The following is a 17,934-nucleotide window of genomic DNA, read 5'->3' as shown; positions in this document are numbered from 1 at the left end:
ATCGCTCTCGCCATCACAGCGGCCCCTATCAGTTTAACCTTAAGTGCTCGGTGGAGAGCGTTGCACCCATACCTGCAAGGACGTCTCTCCCCCACAGATTAATGGGGAGACCCCCGATATTGAGTGGTTTAAACAGCCCCTGAGTGTCCTCGTATTGCCATTTCAAAAACCTCAGGGATTTGGTAGCAAGCTGGGTCCCCCCCACCCCGGCCACAGAGTGGCTCACCTTTTGGGTTTCCCAAGTAGGGTCCCAGTCCTGGCTACATATGACAGAAACATCAGCTCCTGTGTCTAGCAGCCCTTGAAGGGGCTTTCCCTCTACCATGAGGGTGATTACTGGTCTCTCAGGAGTTATCTGTTGGACCCAGGAAACAAGATCCCATCTGCGAGAAAACAAGTAGTCCTTATCAAGCCAGGGGACACTAATGGCCTGTGCTATCTCTTGTTCTGGGCTCAAGGTTACAGGGAAAGCATGAGGGTTTGTAAGTCAGATATCAGTCCCGTTCGGAGGCAGGACTTGGCTGTGTACAATAAGAATGGGGTAATTTGCAGTTCCGATAACCAGCCGTGGGAATTCTCGGGGCAGAATAGACACAGAAACGGTTGACCATGGGGGTACCTCTAAGTCGCCAGCTGTAGTTTTAGTTGTGGCTACCACCAGAGGTTCATTCAATTTTCCTGGGTGACTACAGGGAAGGCTGAGGGTATATGCTGGGCGTGGTTTCGGGGGCCCTCCTTGTGCTTTAGGGAGGACCCCCTCCCCCCGTTTCCCTGATTCCTAGGTGTGGAACGGCAATACTTGGCCATATGTCCTGGCTTGCCACATGAGAAGCATTTAACGCCTTTAGGTGGTGCACGGCAAGCGTTCTTCATGTGCCCCTCTTTCCCGCAATTAAAGCAGGTAAGCCTCCTTCCGTTTCCGCCCCACTGTGCCATCAACTGGGTTTGTTTTTCTAGGCATGAAGCCATCATGGTCATAGGGTCTCGGTTTGGCAAATCCATCATTTTTTCAATGATTTGATCAAGGGAGGGATTATGTGGCAGTGATGCAAGCGCTGCACGATATTGCGGTAACAGCCCTTCCTTTACTAACTGCACTATCAGAGGCGGTGCCGCGCTCGTCTTGCCAAAGGTGGCATGGACTACTGTTTGCACCCTGCTAATAAAGTCCAGGGGTGATTCATTGTTTCTCTGCTTGAGGGAAGTTAACGATACCTTACCCCCGGGGGTACCTAATTTCTGGAGGGCCTTAAGATGGCAGGTATTCACTGCCCTCCTCACCAGGGCATCATAATTTAATTGGTCTTGTAGGGAAGCATAAGGCCCTTGTCCTAAGATCATGTCTATGGCGTCCTGCTCGTCTGCAACATTATTCTCCGCGATAAACTTCTGCGCTTCCCTTCGGGTGTAAGCCTTGAAGGCTACTACCGTGGCAGGCTCGAAAATCGCCTCGGCAACCTCCTGAAAATCGAATGGCGTCCAGGGGAACGCAAGGCAAGATGATTCTAAAGCCTTTTGGACGTAGGCTGATCCCGGGCCATATTTTTGGACTGCCTCTTTTAAATCCCTAATAAACTTAAAGGGAACAGGTCGATGATTTCTCTCCTCATCCACGGTGTCTGGATTTTCTATCAACACCGGCAGTGCCATCGGGGAGCCCCGCTCTGCCCAATCTATGTCCTCCCCGTCCTTAGCAGCCTGGCGCAGACTGAAGGAAAGCAGGCTCTGTGGGGGTCGAGCCGCAGCCGCTCCTCTCGCACGAAACTGGAAGCCTTTTGGCGGCCCTAGCGTCATCGCCGCCATTAGGGCGGTGGCCGCTTCCTCCTTCTCCCCAGACTCGTGAGTTCCCTCCCACCAACGCCATCTTTTTTTTTCCTCTTTTCCCTCTTCTAGGGGGTGCCGGGGCGGTAAATGAGCACCTCCTTTTTCTAGGGAGTTCCACCCTTCCTTCTTTTTTGGGGCTTTTAACAGTTCCTCCCTGGGGGGGGGGGAAGTGGGAAGTCCTCTTTGCCTTGTTGTAAAGCTTCCCAAGGATAAATGGATTTCAGCTCAGAGTTTTTCTCCTCCTCATCGTCTGAGCCCGCCAGAGATGCCCCTACTTGAGCACCTCTTTCGTCCCGTATAGGGGGTGGCTGGGGCGATAGGGCAGCCCCTATCGCCGAGTAGATCGCAAAGTCTTTAGGGTCTAAGAATGAGGGGTCCGTTTTATGGTAAGAGGCCATTTGCTGGCCCACCAACCCCCACTTCTGCGGATCTACCCCGGTGTGCTCCAGCCATGGGCTGATCACCCAAACCTTCTCCACCCACTCTCTACACGCTCTTATATGAGTTTTAACGCCTTGTTCTTTGCAGACCTTGTAGATCTGGCAGGCGAATACGCCTTTATCCTCCGGTTCAACTTGGGCCTTACTTACTTTATGTCCCATTCTTCCCAAGGGCACTCCCTTGAGGCTGCCTGGTCTTCCGCTCCTCCACCTAGGGAGAGCGGGCTAGCGGCCTACCGGTCCCTGTTCGGGCGCCAGCTCTCGGGGGCTCCACCCCGACCACCGCCTTCCACTTACCCTGCCCTCGGGTCTTCGGACGTCTCCGGCTCCTCTCGGGGGATACGAGAGGAGAATCACCAGGCAGAACACCAGAGTAAACAAGCAGCTTTATTGCATGGCGTCACAGAAATCCCAGAAATCCCACTGACCCTCTCTGGGGCGCGCCTTATATAACCTATCGGGGTGTTCCGGGTTGGCTCCTCCCCGAGGGTGGAGCTCCTCCAGTAAGAGCTGCCCCGGTACTGAGGTGGCGGAAGCCACACAGGCATTGCCACGTCAGCAGGTCCAGACTCCCTGGCGTCTCACTACCCTCTCGGGGGGCCTAGGTCCAGAGCGCCCCTAACATATATATATATATATAGACAGGGCACAGGGTGAGTTGAATATGAAGGGATGATATCTAAAAAATAAAATTAAAGGGTGAGAGAGGAATGTACTGGGAGAAGGAGAAAAGGAGAGGTAGAATAGGGTAAATTATCTCACATAAAAGAGGCAAGAAAAAGCTTTTATGATGGAGGGGAAGAGGGGGAGGTGAGAGGGAATGAATGAACCTTACTCTCACTGGATTTGGCTTAAGGAAAGAGTAGCATACATATTTAATTGGGTATGAAAATCTATCTTACCCTACAAGAAAGTAGGGGGAAAGGGGATAAAGGGGGGATATTAGAAGGGAGGGCAAATGGGAGGAGGGGGTAATCAGAAGCAAACACTTTTGAGGAGGGATAGGTTCAAAGGAAAGAATAGAATGGGGAGTGGGATAGGATCGAGGGAAATGTAGTTAGTCTTTCTCAACATGACTGTTGTGGGAGTGTTTTGCATGACTCCACATGTATAACCTGTATAAAATTTCTTGCCTTCTCAATGGAGATGGGTGGGGATGGGGGAAGGCAGAGAATGTGGAACTTAAAGTTTTAAAAATGAATGTTAAAAATTGTTTTTACATGCAACTGGGAAATAAGACATGCAGGCAATGGGGTATAGAAATCTATCTTTCCCTACAAGAAAATGGAGGAGAAGGGGATGAGAGAAGAGGGTAGTATGATAGAAGGGAGGGCAGATTGGGGAAAGGGGTAATCAGAATGCATACAGTCTTGGGGTGGGGGGAGGGGAGAGATGGGGAGAAAAATTGGAACTCAAAATCTTGTGGCAGTGAAAGTTGAAAGCTAAAAATAAATTAAATAAGAGAAAGAAAGTGGGGATAATAATAGCAACTCTCTCCCAAGGTTGCTGTGAAATAGTAATTGTAAAGGGCTTAGCACAGAGCCTGGTATGTAGTAAGTGCTTTATAAACATTAGCTATTATTATTATTATTGTTAAATAACTTTCATAAGTTCACATAGGGCAAGTGTCAGGTCATCGTGAATAAGTCATCTCCCTGATAAGGTGATGGACAGGATAGGAGTGAACTGAAGATGCAATGCAGAGAGAAGAAGATAATTTTAGGGGGAAAATTCAGAATTTTGTAGTTGATTAGCTTTTACTGAGACATACTCTCTGTACTCTCCTGTTCTGAGCATTGGTCTACACTGTCCCTGGGACAGCCAGGTAGCCCAGTGGATAGTATGCTAGGCTTGGAATCAAGAAGGACTGAGTTCAAATGTGGGCTCAGACACTTACTAGCTGTGTGACCCAGGGGAAGTCACTTAACCCTGTTTCCCTCAGTTCCTTAACTGTAAAATGGGGACACACTGGAGAAGGAAATGGCAAACGACTCCAGTATCTTTGACAAGAAAATCCCAGGGACAATCCATGGACTCCCAAAGAGTCCAACACAACTGAGCGATTGAACAACAACAACACGTGTTCCTGTGCCGGGAATGGCTTCCCCCACTCTCTCAACCTGTTGACTTCCTATCCATGCTTTAAGATCTCCATGACTGAAATGTCATCTCCTGCAGGCAGACCTCCCCATGAGGAATCACTCTCCCTCCTTTTGGATCTCACCAAAGCAGCACTTAGTTTGAGCCTGTCAGATGCATTCATTAGGGATTACAGTTCTTTGTTCACATGGCAAATTATCTTATTTAGCTTCATAAAGTAGGAACCCACACAGGCTCTAACCTAGTGCTCTCCATGCAGTGGACTCCAAAGCAGTCTTGAATTCAATAGAACAGCAGAGCCAGAGGGGACTTTAGGGAGAGGAAAGGATGTCTCACTTGTAAGAGTTGGAGGAAACTGGAGTCAGAGGGAGCAAGGAGAAAACAAGGAACAAGGATGTGCAAGTTGTAGCAACTTCATGGTGCCCTCCTTGGTTCTTGCTGTTCATCACAAACTACATGGGCTGAACACAGCCTTCTCTTTTACACTGGGCCTGGGGAAATCCTCTTAACTCTTTCCTTTGATTCCTAGATCCTAGAACTATAGCTAGGATGGGGCAACCAGAGTTTTGCCCCTGGGTACCAGGGGGGAATTTCCTCCCCATACACCTGTACCTTCAGGTCTTCCACAGGTTTACAATGCATGATGGAATCCTGTATCTTTCCTAGACCCCAGGCTATGACTCCTAGGATTTTTATAGTGAAGTGAAGTTAAGAAGTGTTTGTTAAGTGCTCACTATGTGCCATTTTGCTAAGCACTGGAGGAACAAAGAGAAAAAAGCCAAAAAAAAAAAAAACAAATAAAATCCACCCTAGACCCAGTCACTTTATTCTAAAACTCAAGGGAACCCAGGTCAGGTAGGTTGAGTCTATCTCCTTTCATAGTGGGAGTGCTCCTGGATTTGAGCTATCTTTGTCCCAGGATTTTCCTTCCAACCCTCGCCCCATGACTGTTGGTCCACCAGGTGAAAGAATTCCTAGTTGCTTCAACTTAAATCTATTTTTTTTTCTTTTTTTTTAGATAAATAAATCATTATTTATTTATTTAATATTTTTAGTTTTCAGCATTAATTTTCACAAGAGTTTGATTTACAAATTTTCTCCCCATTTCTACCCTCCCCCCACTCCAAGATGGCATATATTCTGATTGCCAAGTTCCCCAGTCAACCCAGCCTTCGGTCACCCCACTCCCCCACCCCATCCTCTTTTCCCTTACTTTCTTATAGGGCAAGATAGATTTTTATGCCCCATTGCCTGTATATCTTATTTCATAGTTGCATGCAAAAACTTTATTTTTTGAACATCTGCTTTTAAAACTTTGAGTTCCAAATTCTCTCCCCTCTTCCCTCCCCAGCCTCCCTCCCTAAGAAAGCAAGAAATTTAGCATAGGCCACATGTGTAACATTATGCAAAACACTTTCACAGTACTCATGTTGTGAAAGACTAACTATATTTTGCTCCTTCCTGTCCTATCCCCCTTTATCCAATTTTCTCCCTTGATCCTGTCCCTTTTCAAAAGTGTTTGCTTTTGATTACCTCCTCCCCCTGTCTGCCCTCCCTTCTATTGTCCCCCCTTTTTATCTTCTTCCTCCTTCTTTCCTGTGGGGTAAAATACCCAATTGCATGTGTATGTTATTCCCTCCTCAGGTCAAATCCGATGAGAGTAAGATTCACTCATTCCCCCTCACCTGACCCCTCTTCCCTCCCAACAGAACTGCTTTTTCTTGCCACTTTTATGCAAGATAATTTACCCCATTCTATCTCTCCCTTTATCCCTCTCTCAATATATTTCTCTCTTATCCCTTAATTTGATTTTTTTTAATATCATCCCTTCATATTTAACTCACCCTGTGCCCTTCAGCTACGCTAATACTGAGGTCTCATGAATTATACACATCATCTTCCCATGTAGGAATGTAAACAAAACAGTTCAACTTTAGAAAGTCCCTTATCATTTCTCTTTCTTATTTACCTTTTCATGCTTCTCTTGATTCTTGTGTTTGAATGTCAGATTTTCTATTCAGCTCTGGTATTTTCACTGAGAAAGCTGGAAAGTCCTCTATTTTATTGAAAAATCCATATTTTGCCTTGAAGCATGATACTCAGTTTTTCTGAGTAGGTGATTCTTGGCTTTAATCCTAGCTCCATTGATGTCTGGAATATCATATTCCAAGCCCTTCAATCCCTTAATGTAGAAGCTGCTGGAGATCTTGGGTTATTCTGATTGTGCTTCCACAATACTCAAATTGTTTCTTTCTAGCTGCTTGCAGTATTTTCTCCTTGATCTGGGAGCTCTGGAATTTGGCAAGAATATTCCTAGGAGTTTTCTTTTTGGGATCTTTTTCCGGAGGCAATCAGTGGATTCTTTGTATTTCTATTTTACGCTCTGGCTCTAGAATATCAGGGAAGTTATCCTTGATAATTTCTTGAAAGATGATATCTAGGTTCTTTTTTTGATCATGGCTGCCAGGTAGTCCAATAATTTTTAAATTATCTCTCCTGGATCTATTCTCCAGGTCAGTGGTTTTTCCAATGAGACATTTCACATTGTCTTCCATTTTTTCATTCCTTTGGTTCTGTTTTATAATAGCTTGACCTCTCATAAAGTCACTAACTTCCATTTGCTCCAATCTAATTTTTAAGGTAGTATTTTCCTCAGTGGTCTTTTGGACCTCCTTTCCCATTAGGCTAATTCTGCCTTTCAAGGCATTCTTCTCCTTATTGGCTTTTTGGAGCTCTTTTGCCATTTGAGTTAGTCTATTTTTTACGATGCTATTGTCTTCAGTATTTTTTTGGGTCTCCTTTAGCAAGTTATTGACTTGTTTTTCATGGTTTTCTTGCATCACTCTCATTTCTCTTCCCAATTTTCCTCTACTTCTCTTACTTGCTTTTCCAAATCCTTTTTTGAGCTCTTCCATAGCAGGAAACCAGTTCATGTTTTTCTTGGAGGCTTTTGACAGTAGACTCTTTGACTCTGTTGACTTCTTCTGGCTGTATTTTTCACCTTCTTTGTCACCAAAGAAAGATTCCAAAGTCTGAGTCTGAATCCAAGTCTGTTTTCACTGCCTGGCCATGTTCCCAGCCAACTACTTGATCCTTGAACTTCTCATCCAGGTATGACTGCTTGTAGAGTAGAGAGTACTTTGTCCCAAGCTTGAGGGGCTGTTCTGTTGTTCTCAGAGCTATTTCTACACAGCAAGCTCTGCCACACCAGTGCTCTTCCTCCCCCAAGCACTACCAACCTGGACCATGACTCAGATATTTTTTTCTTTTTTTTAAATTTATTTATTATTTTTAGTTTACCACATACAGTTCTACATAATTTTGAGTTCCAGATTTTCTCCCCTCCCTCCCCCCTCCCTTCCCAAGATGGCATGTAATCTCATATAACTACCATGTATAACTTCGCATTGAATCAATTTATACACTAGTCAAGTTGTGGAGAAGAATTATGACCAATGGAATGAATCATGAGAAAGAAGAAACAGAACCAAAAAAAACCCCAAAAAACAAAAAACCCCCCAAAAACAAAAACAAAAGAGAAGCAAAAAAAGCAGGCATGTAGTGCGCCTCAATCTGTATTCAAACTTCATAGTTCTTTCTCTGGATGAAGATAGCATTCTCCATCGTGAGTCCCCTGGAGTTGTCCTTGCACCTTAGGTTGCTGAGAAGAACGAAGTATGTCAGGGTTGGTCCTCACAGAATCCATATATCTGTGGCTGTGCACAACGTTCTCCTGGCTCTGCTCCGCTCACTCAGCATTATGTCGTGTAGGTTTTTCCAGGTTGTTACGAAGTCTGCATCATCCCCATTTCTTATGGCACAATAGTATTCCATCACCTTCATATACCACAGCTTGTTCAGCCATTCCCCAATTGATGGGCATCCCTTTGATTTCCACTTCTTGGCTACCACAAAGAGAGCCGCTATAAATATTTTTGTACATATGGGTCCCTTTCCCTCTTGTGTGATTTGTTTGGGATACAACCCTAGAAGTGGTATTGCTGGGTCAAAGGGTATGAACATTTTATAGCCCTTTGGGCATAATTCCAAACTGCTCTCCAAAATGGCTGGATCAGCTCACAACTCCACCAGCAATGCAACAATGTTCCAATTTCCCCACATCCTTTCCAGCATTTATCATTTTCCTGTTTTGTAATTTTAGCCAATCTGACAGGAGAGATGTGGTATCTAAGAGTTGTTTTGATTTGCATTTCTCTAATCAGTAGTGATTTCAAGCATTTTTTCATATGCCTATAGATAGCTTTAATTTCTTCCTCTGAAAACTGCCTGTTCATATCCTTTGACCATTTCTCAATTGGGGAATGGCTTGTATTCCTATATATTTGGCTCAGTTCCCTGTATATTTTAGATATGAGGCCTTTATCAGAGATACTAGTTGCAAAGATTTTCTCCCAATTTTCTGCTTCCCTCCTAATTTTTGTTGTATTGGCTTTTTTTTTTTGTACAAAAACCTTTCAATTTGACATAATCAAAATTATCCATTTTGCATTTTGTAATGCTCTCTATCTCTTGTTGGGTCATGAATTCTTTGCTTTTCCATAAATCTTATAAGTAAACTATTCCTTGCTTTCCCAAATTACTTATAGTATCAGCTTTTACTCCTAAATCATGAACCCATTTTGACTTTATTTTGCTATATAGTGTAAGATATTGGTCTACGCCCAGTTTTTGCCCTACCATTTTCCAATTTTCCCAACAGTTTTTGTGAAATAGTGAATTCTTAGCCCAGAAGCTGGCCTCTTTGGGTTTATCAAAGAGTAGATTGCTAAACTCGTTGATTTCTCCTCCTTGTGTACCTATCCTATTCCACTGATCCACACCCCTGTTTCTTAACCAGTACCAGGCAGTTTTGATGACTGCTGCTGTGTAGTACAGTTTAATATCTAGTGTGGCTAAGCCACCATCTCTAGCATGTCTTTTCATTAATATCCTAGATACTCTAGACCTCTTGTTTTTCCAAATGAATTTTGTTATTATTTTGTCCAGCTCAGTAAAAAAAATTTTTGGTAGTTCGATTGGTATGGCACTGAATAGATAGATTAATTTAGGTAAAATTGTCATTTTTATTATATTAGCTCAGCCTATCCATGAGCAACTGATATTTTTCCATTTATTTAGATCTGATTATATTCGCGTGAAAAGTGTGTCATAATTATGTTCATATAGGCCCTGGGTTTGTCTTGGCAAATAGACTCCCAAATATTTTATAGTGTCTACAGTAACTTCGAATGGAATTTCTCTTTCTATCTCTTGCTGTTGGGCTTTGTTAGTAATGTATAGGAATGCCGAGGATTTATGTGGGTTTATTTTATATCCTGCAACTTTGCTAAAGTTGTTTATTATTTCAAGTAGTTTTTTACTTGATTCTCTAGGATTCTCTAAACAAATCATCATATCATCTGCAAAAGTGATAATTTAGTTTCTTCTTTTCCTATTCTAATTCCTTCAATTTCTTTTTCTTCTCTTATTGCTACAGCTAATGTTTCTAGTACCAAATTGAATAATAGGGGTGATGATGGACAACCTTGTTTCACCCCTGATCTTATTGGGAATGCATCTAGTTTATCCCCATTACAAATAATGCTTGTCGATGGTTTTAGGTAGATGCTATTTATAATTTTAAGGAAGGTTCCACTTATTCCTATGCTTTCTAGTGTTTTTAATAGGAATGGGTGTTGTACTTTGTCAAAGGCTTTTTCTGCGTCTATTGAGATGATCATATGGTTTCTGATAGTTTTGTTGTTGATATGGTCAATTATGCTAATAGTTTTCCTGATATTGAACCAGCCTTGCATTCCTGGAATAAATCCTACCTGATCATAGTGTATTATTGTCATGATGAGTTGCTGCAATCTTTTTGCTGATATTTTATTTAAAATTTTTGCATCAATATTCATTAGAGAAATTGGTCTATAATTTTCTTTCTCTGTTTTGACTCTACCTGGTTTGGGTATTAGTAGCATATTTGTGTCATAAAAAGAATTTGGTAGGACTCCTTCTTCACCTATTTTCCCAAATAGTCTACAAAGTATTGGAATTAGTTGTTCTTTAAATGTTTGATAGAATTCACATGTAAAACCATCTGGCCCTGGAGATTTTTTCCTAGGGAGTTCATTGATGGCATGCTCAATTTCTTTTTCTGATATGGGGTTATTAAGAAATTTCACTTCCTTCTCTGTTAGCCTGGGCAGTTTATGTTTTTGTAGATATTCATCCATATCTCTAAGGTTGTCAAATTTATGGGCATACAGTTGGGCAAAATAATTCCTAATTATTGTTTTGATTTCCTCTTCATTAGAGGTGACCTCACCCTTTTCATTTTTGATACTGGTAATTTGATTTTCTTCTTTCTTTTTTTTTAATCAAATTGGCCAAAGATTTATCAATTTTATTGGTTTTTTCATAAAACCAGCTCTTTGTTTTATTTATTAATTCAATGGTTTTCTTGGTTTCAATTTTATTAATCTCTGCTTTGATTTTCAGTATTTCTAATTTGGTATTTAATTGGGGGTTTTCAATTTGCTCTTTTTCTAGCTTTTTCAGCTGTATGCCCAGATCATTGATCTCCTTTTTCCCTATTTTATTCATGTAAGCATTTAGGGATATAAAACCGCCAACCCCCGTGGCTCAGATCTTAAGCAGGCTCTGCACTCCTGCTCTGATCCGCCACTTAATTCCTCCTACTAGGTGGACCTGGGACCAGAAGCAACTGCAGCTGTAGTTCTGTCCTCAGAGCTGCATCCCCTCCACTGCCTCAGGGTGTTGGCCAAACCACGAACTCCTTTCACTCTGTCCCCGCAGCTTTTCCCACCAACCTTCTCTGTAGTCTTCGGTGTTTGTGGGTTAAGTCTGGTAACTGCCACCGCTCACTCATTCAGGGCACTAGGGCCTGTCCCACCTGGCTCCTGGTCTGGTTGGTCCTGGCGCAGCCCATGCTGGGCTCTGCTCTGCTCCGCTCCCAGCTCCAGGTGATAGAACCTTCCCCACATCCATCCAGGCTTTCCTGGGCTGGAGCCCTGCTTCCCTCTGTTATTTCGTGGGTTCTGCAGCTCTACAATTTGTTCAGAGCCATTTTTATAGGTTTTTGGAGGGACATGAGTGAGAACTCATGGCAGGTCCCTGCTTTTCAGCTTCCACCTTGGTTCCGCCTCCTCCCTGGCCCCCCAGTTCTCTCAACTTAGATCTTAAGTATGTGTTCCCTCTTAGTAAAGGAAACAGCTCTGAGAGTGAGCTCAAGCTGACACCTTGGACTATTCATGTGAGTGTATGGAAGTGTGTGTGTGTGTGTGTGTGTGTGTGTGTGTGTGTGTGAGAGAGAGAGAGAGAGAGAGAGAGAGAGAGAGAGAGAGACAGACAGACAGACAGACAGACAGACAGACAGACTGACAGACAGACAGAGACAGAAAGAAAGAGTGAGAGAGAGTTGGCAAGTTGGGGATGGGGAGGGGTGGGTGGAGGAAACTCTGGAATCTCAGTCTCAAGCTGGCCCAGGCTTCACCCAGTGTCAGCATCAAATGTGAGGGAAGTTCTCCACTGATGTCCAAGATGTGAGTAATGATTGCCTTTCTAGGAAGAGAATGGAGGTGGACAGACTGGGATGTTTTCAGGGGAAGGAAGAAGGCGAACATACTCTAAGGGAAATGTCTTGGGAGTGAGGAGAAAGAGCAGAACCAGGGCTGTAGTTTGTGGTGACTGAATGTTGGGGACTCCTTTAGGGAATGAATTCTGTCTTTCAGGGGGCCAAGTCCCCACTGCAGTGGGACAGGAAGGGAAACCCTAAGTTAAGGAGAAAAATGGGGTAAGTTTCTGAGGAATCTGAATCACCCCCTTTCCATCCATTCCACTTAGCCTGGGCTAAAGTTACATGCTTTCAGCTCCTCTTTCAGATACTTTAGCTCAATGGGGACTTTCTAACCTCAGTTCCCCAAAGGACTACACTGGCCAATCAGCAGCCAAAGAATCAGAGATTTCATTAGTTACTAGGTGTAAGTGTTACCTGAAGATCCCCTTGGGTTGCTTCTCTCCTCCTCACCTAGCTCCTGAAGCTTGTAGAAAGCTTCTCCCCCAACATTCTCTTTTACTACCTTCCTTTCCACACCCCTCAGTTTCTTGAATGTCTGATCCCAACCAGGGTAGGCCTGGCTCTGGCCCTTCTCCTTTGTAAAGACCACTGGCCTGGCCCCAGGAGAGATAGTGAGGATGATGATACCTTACACTGAGCCTTAACTACCCCCTCCCACACTTTTATAACATCATAGACAGCTATGGAGTGTATTCCCTCTGGTCTACAGGATTTCACCACCTTCATATTTTAATGAGCTCTTTCTCATTTCTTTCTCACCTACAGGCATAGCAGGGGTCTCCCTCAATTCCACCTTATGGATTAGGATGAGTATATTTTGCCCAGAGAATTTGGGGCAGGCCCCCGCTCCATTCCAGACAATTTCCCCAATCAATCAGTCAATCAACAAGCATTTATTAAGAGCTTAATATGTTCCAGCCACTGTCATACATGCTTCTTGACTTTTGATTTTCCAATCCTCATCCCCAGCCTGTGTTTCTTCATTTGGTTTGCCCTGCAGATAGGAATGGAAGGGAATAACTATTTATATAATGCCCTCAGTGTGCCAGACACCATTCTAAATGCTTTTACATTTTTTACAAATATTATCTCATTCAATTTCAAACTTTGAGCCTTTTCTCACTTCACCCTATATATTTTTATCCCCTATACCTATCGTACGAGATGTTATCATGTGCTGTAAGCTCCCTTTCCTCTCTTTCTCCCCATCTCAAAGTCCCTCTAGCATATCCCCCATTCTTCCCTTCTTTGCTCCAGCCTCTCTGATGGTCCTTTTCATTTCCAGGGCCATCTCTTTTCCTGGGGTATGAAGCTCCTTCCTTTCCTCCTCCTTTGGAACTAGGCTCTTTGATCATGCTTTTTCTCTTTCTTATTCTCAGTCTTTCTCTATAGTCAGGCCCCTTCCTATAAACATGATCATGTCCTCCTCCATCTTTAAAATACCTTTACTTTGCCATGCCCCCTGTTCAACCTTATATCTCCACTTTGTTTCACAGTGAAACTCTATAAAAAAGTATCCCCTTTCATAGCAGTACACACATTTTCATACTTTGACATCTAGCTTCTAACTCTACCACACAACTGAAACTGTTCTCTGCAAAGTTATCACTCCTCCAGGCATGGGGACACACACCTGTAATCCTAGGTACGATGAGGTGGCTAAAGCTGGTGGATCTCTGGAGTTTAGAATTGTAGTGGGCTATGCTGATCCACTGTCTGCACTAAGTTCAACATTAATATGGTGTGCTCCCAAGAAGGGGGCAAAAGGGGACTATCTGTTTGCTTAAGGAGGGGACAAACTGGATCAGGTCAGACATGGAACCAGCCAAAGATGTTGCAGATCAGTAGCGGGAATGGGCTTGGGAATAGCTCCTGTATTTCCAGTCTCAGAGAGATGGGGAGACCCAGTTTTCAGAACAAAATAAAACACAAAGTTATCACACTAATTCCCAATTGCTAAATCTTAGAGTATTTTCTTAATCCTCATCCTTCTGGAATTCTCTGTGGTAGTTGATACTGTTAGCCAATCTCTCTTCCCGAATATTTCCTTCTCCCTTGGTTTTGTGACATTGTTCTCTCTTGGGGCTCCTTCCTGCCTGATCACCTCTTTTAAACTCCTTTACTAGATCACTGTCCTTGTCCTCTTCTCTAATCATACTTTTTCCCCAAGACTGTTTTTATCTCCCTACATCTTTCTCTTGGCTATCTCACCGACTTACATGGGTTCATTTTTTTGTTTCCTTGTGTATGACTCATCTCTCTAAACCCCTAAGAACAAAAGGTAATACTTTAGTGGAGGCTTGTGAGCTGTATTTTTAGTAGATGTCAACCCACAGAGAACCTTGAACCTGTGCCAGTTGTTCTGAGGATTTCATATGTGAAAGGGGGACAGAGAGCTTGCCACACGGAGTGCACGCTACATCCCCCTAGTATAATGTAACCTTCTTGAGGGCAGGGACAATTTGCTTTTTTTTCCTAGTCTTTGTATATCTAGTCACTAATGCTGGGCTTTGCACATAGTAGGTGCATAATAAATGCTTGTTCAATGAATTAAACACTGAAAGTAGAGGTAACTAGACTATGAGATGTTCAGGAGACAGCTATGACAGGAGAGAGCCACAGTGGCTGGAAGGAATGGTTGGGGAGCCATGGTAGAAAGAGTTCTGGGAGGAATATGACGTCATGGAGAGACAAAGGCTCTATATAGGTATAGAGGGAGTATAAAGGGGAAGAGATAAGAGAAGAGGAATTGGAAGTAGATGTCTGGGACCCAAGGTGCATCAGAAGCTACTCAGACTATCAGGTCTCTGGGCGAAACTTGCGATGGGCATGAGACTCCCCAGATTTGTCACTGTTATAGAATGATCTCATGGTCTTGATATGTATGGGACTCTTTTTTCTGTCTTCAAGGCCAATCCCAGGTCAGAATTTGCCCATCTTTACTCTCAATCCTTAGTCACCGTGGTGATAAGTGATATTGACTCATTGAGTCACTGAGCCACATCACCTCATAAATATTGAATGCTGATTCTGATGCTGATGCTGGTATGGAGGCTAGGCTGTGGGCCCAGCTCCCTCCCATGACTGAGGTGGCCTGAGCATGGGCTCATCTTTCTTACACTTCCCATTTTCTCAGCTGCAAGCCCTGGCATCCACTCAGCCAACAAGGAGCCAGCCATGTTATTGTCACACCCTGCCCTAAGAACTGGCTGGACAAATACAGATATCTCACCCCCAGCTCTCCCTATCTCTTTATCTCTAGTCCAGAATTTTTTCACACCCATATGGAACCACTGATTCTCCACTGCTCCAGATCCCTCTCGAATTACAAGCTCTCTACTTTCCAGGGATCCAAGTGTTCTCTCTCTCTCTATCTCTCTGTTTCTGTCTCTCTCTGTTTCTGTGTGTCTGTCTGTTTGTCCCTTCCTCTGTCTCTGTCTCTCTCTTTCCCCTAATCAACTACTCCAAACGCCTTTTTTTTTTCTATACTGATGATTTCTCTAATCCCTTAGACAAGAACCACTGCTGGGTTCCATCTGCAGGAGACAGATGACGCTACACATTCCTCTACTCCCCATTGGCTTGAACATCCTGCCCTTCCAAGGCAGGATAGGGTTTTCCCCAAACAGCTTCCTCAAAGCTTGTTCTGCAGTCTGCAACTTTCTCCCCTGCTCCAGGAAGCTCAGGGTCCACCAGCCCTTCCTTACAACTGAAAGAGAACTGCTCTGTCCCTCCCCTCCTGACTGGCTTTAAAGGCTTTGTAGATAGGACCAATGACTCTGAGGGATAAGGCCTGGGAGACAGTCTAAGGAAGATGGAGTGGGGCATGCATAAGTGGAGGTAAGTGAGAGAAAAGGACATGGGTACTCACTGACACAGCTATCAGCAAAGACTCATGATATTCTTCTACTGAGAAAGGCCCTACTAAACACTCCTCCCTCTTCCCTACATCAGACCTTTCTCTGCCTCATTTAGGGCCTCAAGTGGAGATGTTTCATTGAAAGGGCCCTTGTGATTGAGGCAGGTCTGGGCGTGGACCTTTCTCAGGCTTTTCTTTTCTGAACCCTAACTATGGCTTCTTACCCAGAAGAGACCTCAGCATTAACCCTGAACTTCTAAGAGACAATGAGAGCTCAGAATTCGGTCCCTAGCACTTCTTGTATTGGGGTTCCTCATCCCTCGTTAGATCTTGCTGCACACTCCAGTCATAACAACTGTGACCTGGCTCCCACCCAGGTGGAGGAAGTTTGCAATGGGTATAAGAGGACGAGTGGGGGAGGGGCAGTTTTGTGCTGCAAGCTGCTTATGTGGAGGGGGCTGGGACTCCTGACTGCTGGGAAGAATACTGAGTGTGATGTTGTGTGACTGTGTAAGGGGATAACTTCAGTTGGCTGTAGAGACTTTGGAGAAAAACTTTGGAATGACAGACATGCATGGGAAACTGGCTGCATACTTTCCTTGAACTTACTTGAAATTCTAGAGAGTTTTGAGAATGGTCCTTCTGTGTGTGAAACTGCTCTCTCTCTCTCTCTCTCTGTCTCTGTCCCTGTCTCTGTCTGTCTCTCTCCCTCATTCCCTATAACACCACTGGGACTACTCTCCCCCTCCAAATATTTGGGCCCCAGCTTCACAACAAAAGCTGCTTTCCTGATTACTTTTGCTTAATATATATTTTTTTTGCCCAATCACATGTAAAAACAATTTTTAATTTTTTAAAAAATGTTTTGAGTTCCAAATTTTATGCCTCCTTTTCTACCTCCCTGAGATGGTAAGCAATCTGATATAATTTATATATGTGTATTCATATAAAACATTTACATGTTTAGTCATTTTGTACAAGAAGACAAATTAAAAAATAGAATGAAAGAAAGAAAGTGAAAAATAGCATGCTTTAGTGTGTATTCCTATAGTCTCAGTTCTTTCTATGGAGGCAGATAGTATGCTTTGTCATTAGTCCTTTGGTTTTGCCTTGGATCATAGTATCACTGAGAATAGCTAAGTCATTCACAATTTTTCATCGTACGCTATTGCTGTTACTGTATACAACGTTCTCCTGGTTCTGCTCATTTCACTTTGCATCAGTTCATGTAAGTCTCTCCAGGATTTTCTGAAATTACCCTGCTTGTCATGTTTTATGGCACAATAAGATTCCATCACAATTATATACCATAGCTTGTTTAGCCATTTCCCAATTGATGGGCATCCTTTCAATTTCCAATTCTTAGCCACCACGAAAAGAGCTGCGATAAATATTTTTGTAAAAACAGGTCTTTTCCCTTTTTTAAAGTGATGTTTTTGGGATATAGACCTAGCAGTGGTATTTCTGGGTCAAAGGGTATGCACAGTTTTATAGCCCTTTGGGCATAGTTCCAATTACTCTCCTGAGTAGTTGGCTCCTGATTACTTTTAAAGGGGAAGGTAGTCCCTAGCTTATATCCCTCAGCTGGGCTCCTTCTCCACAAATGCTGGTTACACAAAATATAAGAAGCCCACTTATCCAAGCAAAACAGCAAACAGAAACCAGAGAAATAGCCTGATTACAATATGACATAAAATACTGAAGAATAAATGAGCTTTTCATCTGAGTTTCATCTGAGAGTGAGTGTTCAAACGAGGAATGAGCACACAATGTCACTCAGAGCAGATCTAGTCTTAGAAGTCTCTAGAATTTCAAGCAAGTCCAAAGACAGGACAGGCCCGACGTTCCATACGCACATGCCCTTCCAAAGTCTTTCTTCATCAACCCCCCGGAGTTTCCTCTGCCCATGTTTCTCTCTCAGTAATGCCTCTAAAGTCTCTGAAGGGGATTGAGATAAGTCCATGAGCCACGTGGGCACCTTTGTACTTGGCATTTTTGGTGTCAACCAAGAGGCATGAGAGGAACAATTAAGGTAATATTTATAAAGGGCTTTGCAAACTTCAAATCCGTAAATGCTGTTATCATGATGTCTCTTCATCGAATAAAGT

This window comes from Trichosurus vulpecula, chromosome 7 (genome assembly GCF_011100635.1).
Source record: "Trichosurus vulpecula isolate mTriVul1 chromosome 7, mTriVul1.pri, whole genome shotgun sequence".
Lineage (NCBI taxonomy): Eukaryota > Metazoa > Chordata > Mammalia > Diprotodontia > Phalangeridae > Trichosurus > Trichosurus vulpecula.
Note: the sequence above shows the minus strand (reverse complement) of the source record.